Source organism: Acomys minous (genome assembly GCF_964271855.1).
Source record: "Acomys minous genome assembly, chromosome: 15".
Taxonomy (NCBI): Eukaryota; Metazoa; Chordata; class Mammalia; order Rodentia; family Muridae; genus Acomys; species Acomys minous.
Window position 1 is genome coordinate 69,935,029 of NC_140497.1, and position 8,502 is coordinate 69,943,530.

Below are 8,502 nucleotides of genomic sequence, written 5' to 3' on the forward strand. Positions count from 1 at the left end.
ATTTAGGATCTGAACCTAGCTCCCAGAGGTTCAGGCATAACATTTCTAAAGGATAAGAACGCAAAGTGAGGGGGTGTGGCACAGGCTGTTGATTGACCAATTATATTTTGACACCAGGGTTGAGCAAGATGGTTAATTTCTTTTTATTTTTTTACAGCTCATATGTTTATTAACAAAATGGACAACCACACATATCCATTCACAAATTTAGGAACCTTAGCACTAACAATTGTGACCCCTCCCAAGACCCCTCTTCTCTAGGACCCACCCCTGACTGCTTGGGTGCTTTAGAAAATTTTGGGCTTCTAACCCTTTTTATCTGGAAACCATATGAATGTGCTGTCTGGGCTCTATTCTTCATGTCCCCATCCACCCGTCCCCGTGGGCTGTGGATAAAATCTCCATGACTCTGCTCAGTCACTCAGGTCTAGATCAAAATCTGGATAGAGTTCCTTGGTGGTGACACCTCGGGTACATCCTTGACGTCATTGTACAGATGGAGGAGGGCGATGTGGTCCTCCAGTTCCCCTCTGGTACTAGCTGGGAGATCTCCTTGTCCAGCAAGTCTTGCTTCTCCTTCAATTTCTGAATGTCAGCCTTCAAAGACTCCTCGCTCACCTCATCAACCTCTTAAGACTTGGGAGATGGCCGCGGTGATCGGAAGGACGCATAGCAACTTCGGTTAAATTTTGACTCAGTCCTCCTGAACCCTGAGGTCCGAGGTACTGGGAGCGGGGACGGGAATTCCTCAGAAGGGTCCAGGGTTAAGGTTAAATGGTTGCCTTCAGGCAACTAGAAATCCTCGACGGAGACCGCCAACCAACTCGCGTCAAGTTGCAGGCGCACCAACCTCAAGATGATTAATTTCTTGTACTAATTTTTCTCCTCAGTTTCCTAATATGATTTAATAAAAAGTATTAATGAGTTCTGGTTTATTCTGCCTTCAGCCCCTCTCTGTAAAACTCTTATGGTAAAACTGTCTCCTCTCTATGTCTCTGTCGCTTTCGCTGTCTCTGTCTTGTCTGTCTCTCTGTCTCTGTCTCTCTCCTTTTAAATAGCTTCCCTTTCCCCTCTCTTCTTGTGAGAGTTGGGAGTATCCTATTCTGTCAAATCTTTTTCTGATTTGTCACTCTTTCTGGCACTCAATTAGATATCACTTTCAAGCATGGTGATTCCTTCTACAGACTAACTTTTCCTTCATTGCATCGATTAAAGGCATTTACCACCACACCTGGACCTAAGCTTTTCTTTACCTGACACTTGCTCTGTACCAGGCTGGCCTTGAACTCTGATCTGCTTGCCTCTGTCTCCTGGATAAAAGGTGTGCTTGTCTTCCAGGTGAGTCACACAGACCTAGAAGGTCTTTGGATGTGATCTCTTTCCAGTGCAGCCATCTTCTGAATTAAAATTCCTCTGCAGACTATGGTGTTAGGGGTAGAAAATACCGTTTTGACTTTTCATGTTGTTGTTGTTGTTGGTTTTTTTTTTTTTTTGCATTGTGATATGGGCATGTAGACATTTCTCATGTTTTCTGTCTAATTTAATATTCTATTTTGCTTCAGTCTAGGCTCCTGTAAGAGCCATAGCCCTGGAGCTAGTCTTGGAGTTTGGTGATGGTGTTGTTGCACAAGGTTCTCTTGAGGTCCCTAAACAAAGCTTTGGATGCATGTTAATAGCTCAGCCTTACAAGTGTGGAGATGGCTTGGGTGAGCTTGCTTCTCAGGAAACTCACCAGGAAAAGCCAGTGCAGGAGCTGGATGACTGGAATTAGGTGTTAATATACTGGTGGCACAGGAAGGCTTGCTTCTGGTGACACTCACCTGGGGACATCTGTTCAGGAGCTGTGTGGTCACTTCTAGGCCAGTAGGAATAGTGCTGCAAATGTAGGAATATAACAATGGTGCTGGTGGGCTTGGGAAACTTAACCAGTAGTCAAAGTAGAAGCTTGCAATCAGTTCACATATTCTTTTTTAATATTTTATTAATTTATTCATAGTATATCTCAGTTGTTATTCCTTCCCTTGTATCCTCCCATTCCTCCCTCCCTCCTGCTTTCCCTTACTCCCTTCTTCTATGACTGTGTCTGAGGGGGACCTCCTACCCCTGTATATGCTCATAGGGTATCAAGTCTCTTCTTGATAACCTGCTATCCTTGCTCTGAGTGCCACCAGGTCTCCCCATCCAGGGGATGTGGTCAAATATGGGGCACCAGAGTATGTGTGAAAGTCAGACCCCACTGTCCACTAACTGTGAAGAATACCCTGTCCATTGGTTACATCTGTGTAGGGGTTAAATATTTGCTGCATGTATTGTACTTGGCTGCTGCCACAGTTTTGGCAGGACCTTGGGCCTAGATCTGCCTGCTCAACCATGTTCATAGTGGCCTTATTCATAATAGCCAGACCATGGAAACAGCCTAAGTGTCCCTCAGTAGAAGAATGGATAAAGAAACTGGGGTACATTTACACTATGGAATACTACTCAGCTACTAAAAACAAGGAATTCCCAAAATCTGTGGACAAATGGATTGAACTAGAAATGATCATAATGAGTGAGTTCACCCAGAAGCAGAAAGAGTCAAATGGTATATACTCACTTATATCTGGACACTAGCCGAAGGGGCATGTCCCATGAAAGTCTTCCCTTACCAGGAAAGTGGGACAGAGGGTATGGCATCTTATTGGGAACCTAAGTGAGAGAAGCATGGGAGAATGGGGAAATAGAAGGATCCAGAAGGTCTCAGAGACCTAAAAGAAGTTCATATATTCTTTTAAATTTTAACTTATTTTATACATGTGGGTGTTTCGCCTTCATGAATGTCTTTGCATCACTTGTGTGCCTGGTGCCTGGAGAGGCCAGAGGAGGGAGGTGGACCATGGTTAGAGAAGAGTGTAAGGTACTGGAAGAATAGTCAGAACTTTCGACTGCCAAACCATCCTTCTACACCTTCACCTTATATTCTGTTTAATGAAAAGGTACAAATTTAAAAATGTTGACTAATGTCAGCAAGATTGCTCTGCTGGTGAGAGGCATTCCACACCAGCACCAAGGACCTGAATTCAATTCTACATAAGCATGTTGTGGAAGGAGAGTTGTGGCCTTTGTACATAGTATGTGTCAGCAGAACTCAAATCCTGTGCATAGCTATCTCATTGCAATGTAAATGCTTCTGCCAAATCTTCCTGCTCCTCTCTGGTTCACTTTAAGGACAAAGCAATCAAGAAGTTAAAGTGTAACCTTTATGTGTTCTTGGAAATCTATACTCATACCCATAGAACTCAGGCTGTTCAGAGGTTATAAGGGTTTATTTTCTATCTCCTTTTTCTTTTATATTCATAACCACTTTGTTCACACTCTCTTTCACGTAGAATTATAAAGATAAATTAATGCACTGAATCAAAATTAACTGTCAGCTTAAAATATACTTAAAATTTGATAATACAAAAGGAGCATAGAATAAGATTGACAAATTCCAAAGTTACAGTTCATTTTATAGTAAATCCATAAAACTATACAATTTTCTTTGTTCAGATCATGATTTATTATTTTTAGAACAACTTTTTTATGTTTGTATAACAAAATTCTTGTGGCATGATTCTGGTGAATAGAAAGCCCAAGCAGGCTGGAGTTGGTAATGAGTGACAGCTATTTTATTTATACATTAAAATGGCACATGGAATGTGTATGTGCAAAAGAGGCCAGTATGTGGAATACTTACATCAACATACTGCTACAGTAACTACTCTACTCTTAGTTGACTGAAGGTACCCCCAGGACTAACTTACAATATTAGTGCCTAGTCACTTGTCAAAAATCTCTACTACATCTCAGCCTTAGTACAATGACCAAAGTTTATCATGATTCATTGTGTAGACAGGTCATATTCAAACTGTAGCACTCCCCACTGAAAATATGGTTGCAGTTATAAAAATACTAATTGTCTTGCTCTTAAATAAAGTTACCTTAGTTTTTTGTTTTTTGTTTCTTCTTTCTTTTCTTCTTCTTCTCCTCCTCCTCCTCCTCCTCCTTCTTCTAACAGATTCACAGATCTCAGCACAGATGATGCTATGATGAAAGTACCATTCATCCTTAAGAGTCCAATACATAGGCAGCAGCACTAGAGAAACAAACATACAAGCAAACAAAAAAACAAAACAAAAGCAAAAGCTAAGAACAAAGTCCTAATTCATCAAAGTCCACAGTCCTGGGAAAGTCTCTAAATGAACTCACCTTGCTTTTAGGCTTCTCAATTTCTACTTCTGCCTGACTGTTTTGTGTCAACCCAAGATGTGTTTTTTTGTGCTTTAAAGTTCAACCTAAGAAAGGCCTGGGATTGCACTGTGGTCCCAAACACTCAGTATATTCGCCAGCCAGTGAATAAAGACTTTCTCTTGGTTTATGACTAGAATAGAGACCTTCTATTGATCCTGTGTCCAAGTAGTCTTCTCTTGGGGAATCCCACAACATTTGCACAGGTGATGGGCATATTTTCTCTTTAATAGACTTATTTGGGGACACTAAGAAAACACTGTATTCAGACTTACCATTTATAATGTTAGTATTTGCAATTAATATGTGTATATATATGTGTCTATATATTATGAAGTTTTAATTTCTTTTTTATATGTCTATGTGTGCATATGCATACAAGTATGCATATGCTTATGAAAGCCATAAAAAGGTGTCAGAACCCATGAACAAAAGTTATAGACAGTTTTAAAGTGTCCAACATAGGTGCTTAGGGTAAACCTCTGGTCCTCTGCAAGAGAAAAATGTGCTCTTAACCTTTCAGACATATCTCCAGTGCTCACAATGTGTTTTCAAAAGAAAAAAGGTATTTTTAAAAGCAACCATTAATTTATTTATCACTATACTTTTAAAAGCAAAATTATTTCTTTTAGGTTATTTGAATTCATTTCATTGGTTATATTTTTCCTTTGATCATGAAATATGTCAGAAGTAGTTGAAATTAAATTACAGTATATACATTGCATTGTGTAAATCTGTAAGAGCCTTCCAGGCTTGACATATTAGTCACTCTTTAATGGCAAGAATTGAAGAAATTCTGATATCCATGTTTATGTTGTTAGAATTCAGGATTTTAGGATTCATGATTTGTTTTTTAAAGTAATCCTGTCAGTTTCCTAATAAAAATAACAAATTAATCCACAAACAAACAAATAAACAAAAACCAAAAGAAAATGAAGCAAGCAAACAAAAAAAGAACTCTATTTGCTTTTTCAAATGTGTATGGATTTTATTTCTTTATAATAAACTTCATATAGTAAGAACAGTTATGAAACAATTGAGTAAGCCGTAAGTAAAAGTTACACTCAAAATGGTTAGCTCATTTGTACTTGACAACCTTTAAGAAAATATGATCTATCCTGTCTAGGTGAGCCTCAAGTTTAGTACCAAAATCATTCTCTGTCCCATCTTGTATTTATCAACTTAAAAGCCATCTTTCCTTGAGAAAAGACCCAAGTTCTCATTCTCTTTATTATCAGACCTACTATCTGCCTGAATGTTTTAAAGGAGCCATGCCTGACTTCCACTGCTCCTCTGCTGACAGAATTCTCCAGAGGGAGTGGTGTCAAGTGGAGGCTGAAGAATGTAGCTGGGTTAGCCAGGCACAATTAAAGTGTTCTAGAGTAGAATACCTGAGAAAATCTGAGGCCCCTGGGCACTTGATTTTTACAGTAATCCTGCCAGTTTCCTAATAAAAAGAACAAATTAATCCACAAACAAACAAATAAACAAAAACCAAAAGAAAATAAAGCAAGCAAACAAAAAAACAACAACCGTCTTTCTAGACCTTAAAACATTTTGTTAAGTCCTAAACAACTTAAGTCTAATTGTGATGTTATAATTTCAAGTCTTCAATTCCATCAGAGACTTGAGAATGAATAAAATTATTACTTAAGTAGGAAGTACAGGCCAAAAAAAAAACCAAAAAAAGAAAAAACAAACTTCCAAAACTAAGAGATGACAGAGAGAGTGTACTGTCTGGTTAGTCGCTCACTCTCTCTATAGCTGGAGAATCCTCTTTAGGCTTCTGGCCCAGTTACCTGCCAGACATAACTGTGAAGCAGGAAATATGAAGGCCTTGCTTACCCTGTCATGGCAGAGCTTGGCAGTCAACTCAGCCCGTGTCCAAGTCTTGTCCATTTCGGACAGCATGTTGTCTGTAGAGAGAGCTGGGGGACTTTTGTAGTCAAGGAAATACATTAATTCTAGGTTTAGTCCAAGGATAAGGCCCAGGTGTACATCACAATAAGAAAGACCATATGAATATAGAAACAAAGAATAAATGGGTAGCTATATAAGACAAGAAAGACAACTGTTATACAGAAAAACCTTGACATAAAAACTCTTGCTCTGAACACATAATGTACATTTGAAATAAGACAAAGTTAAAACTTCTGTTTTGAACTCATAATAAGCATATGAATAAAATCACTGTTTTAAACTTATAATGAACAAAAGTATACTCCAGTTAGAGGTAGTTCTAATGAAAGAACTTAGATTCAATAATCCTACTGTAACTCTCTTTTTATGCAATGATTGTATCTATTTTTGAATGAGGTAATTTTTCCATAAATAGAGAACCTCTGTATTAGATTGTATAAAAACCTGAGACGGAATTGAAAAGTTGTTAAAGCCACTTCCTTCATCTGAATATGTGTCTGTCTGTCTGTCTGATTGACTGTTTGCATCTATGTATGTATGTATGTATGTATGTGTGTATATATGCATGTGTGCATCCGTGTGTGTGTGTGTGTGTGTGTGTGTGTGTGTAATTGTGAAGACTATTAGAACTTATTTGTTCAAGTTCCCTGCTTCATACAAAAATATGTACATCTTTCTGAATGTCCACGTGTGATTTATGAATGATCTGTGGGAGTATGCTATGTTTGTGTGAATGTATCTTTCTTTCTTATTTCTTTCTTTCTTTCTTTCTTTCTTTCTTTCTTTCTTTCTTCTCGCCACAACCAGTGGCCCAAACAAGCAAAGCTACCAGACTGAAAGTTTAAGAGTTAAAGTATAAGCCAGGCAGTGGTGGTGCACACCTTTAATGCCAGCTTGTGGAAGCAGAGGCATGTGGATCGTTGTGAGTTCGAGGCCAGCCTGGTCTCAAAAGTGAGTCTAGGACAGCTGGGGATTCACAGAGAAACCCTGCCTCAAGAAACAACAACAACAACAACAAAAACAAAGAGTTAAAGTATAGAGGGAATTTCTCGCTGCAACCAGTAGCTCCAAATAACAAGGCTATCAGCCTGGAAGGTTAAGAGTTAAAGTAGAGTAGCTAGAGCAATTAACCTGTTAAGAGTTAAGAAAGTTCAGAGTTCCTTGCTATGACCAGTGGCACCTAGTGGCCAGAAAGCTTGAGAGTTAAGTATGTAGAGAGATGTCAAAGAGCCATCAGTTCCCTTTGGGCTCTGCGGTCAATACTTCTGTCCCACCTCAGCCACCCTTGGACCCCGTGATTGTAAAAGCTTACTTTTTACACATACCATCTTTGTTGAGGTAGGCTGGGGGTGTTGCTAGGAGCTGACATGTCTCAAATCATAATGGTCTTGCATTAATAAAAACATATTTAAATGCTACATTCTATAGGTCTCTGAAGTTTTTGAGGGCCATCTATCTATTTACACTTACATTTACATAGTAAGTAAAGCTTACATTTGTAAATGAGTTGTATAGGTCCAATACAGTCCTGTCAAGAGCTGCTACTACAAACTGTTTAGGATAATTAACTTATACAAGTTAATGTTTAATCAATCAGACTCATGGCTATGTCAGATACCAGCAGATAGTAAATATCTAAAAACAAGCAATGCTTGCCAATTCATATTTACGACAGACAGACAGACAGACAGACAGACAGACAGATAGATGTGATTATACACTATGTAACCAATAAAGAAACTCATTTTTGGGAAAGGAAAATTATTGACAGAGTCAGTAGTTGCTTGTGGTTCTTTGTCCGGGTGAGGGACCTCTAGAGATTTCCCTCCTGCATGTTAACACGTCCATTGATACTGCCGTTGTTCCAGACCTGTTTATGCAGGCATCTCTAGGAAAGACTGTTTTACAACAGACTTCCTGCTATTCTGATCTTTACAGTCTTTCTAAGCCCTCTTTCATAATGTTCTCTGAGCCACAGAAGGTTGTATTTATATATTTGTTTACACCCGAACACACATACACACATCACAATCATGCACATCACACATCACATACAAACATGCAGAAAAATAAGCTAACAATGTAACAGAGCTAAAACCAGATTATCTGTAACCCAACTTTACCATTTCTGAGCATAAACTCCTAAGATTCCAAGGTTTCGCATCACAGAGATGTATGGACATCAGTGTTGCAACCCCATTCACAGCGGCTAAGTTGTGGAACCAACTTAGGTTTCAGCAAAGCGGAAAAAAATGTAGCTTATATACATAAGGGTTGCCTTTAGCCTTAATAAATGAAGTCATGCCAATTTCA